This window comes from Myotis davidii, unplaced genomic scaffold (assembly GCF_000327345.1).
Source record: "Myotis davidii unplaced genomic scaffold, ASM32734v1 scaffold332, whole genome shotgun sequence".
NCBI classification, from domain to species: Eukaryota; Metazoa; Chordata; class Mammalia; order Chiroptera; family Vespertilionidae; genus Myotis; species Myotis davidii.
The window spans coordinates 2,923,503-2,923,708 of record NW_006285779.1 but is presented as its reverse complement, the minus strand read 5'-3'; the positions used below and the strand labels follow the sequence as shown (position 1 = coordinate 2,923,708).

The 206-nt window shown below is 65.0% G+C and overlaps 1 protein-coding gene across 1 annotated transcript in view; it reads right to left on the bottom strand.

Annotated features, from left to right (window-relative positions):
• PITX3 (paired like homeodomain 3) overlaps positions 1-206 on the bottom strand; it is a 10,239-nt gene that overhangs the window by 625 nt on the left and 9,408 nt on the right. The window lies entirely within an intron of this gene.

Here is a 206-nt window from a genome sequence, read left to right as displayed (position 1 = left end):
GATTAACAAGCCGAGATGGCTGGAGACGGGAATGGGGTCGCGGAGGAGCGCGTGGAGTCAGGGAGCTGAGGACAGAAGCAGTGGGCGGCAGAACTAAGTCAAGGGCCACTGCGCGGGGAGTAGCCGGTCCAGGAGGCGTGGCGAGGAGGACGAGCGACCGTCCCAGGGGAGAGGAAGCGTGGGTCGGGAGCGATAAGGTGGAGATG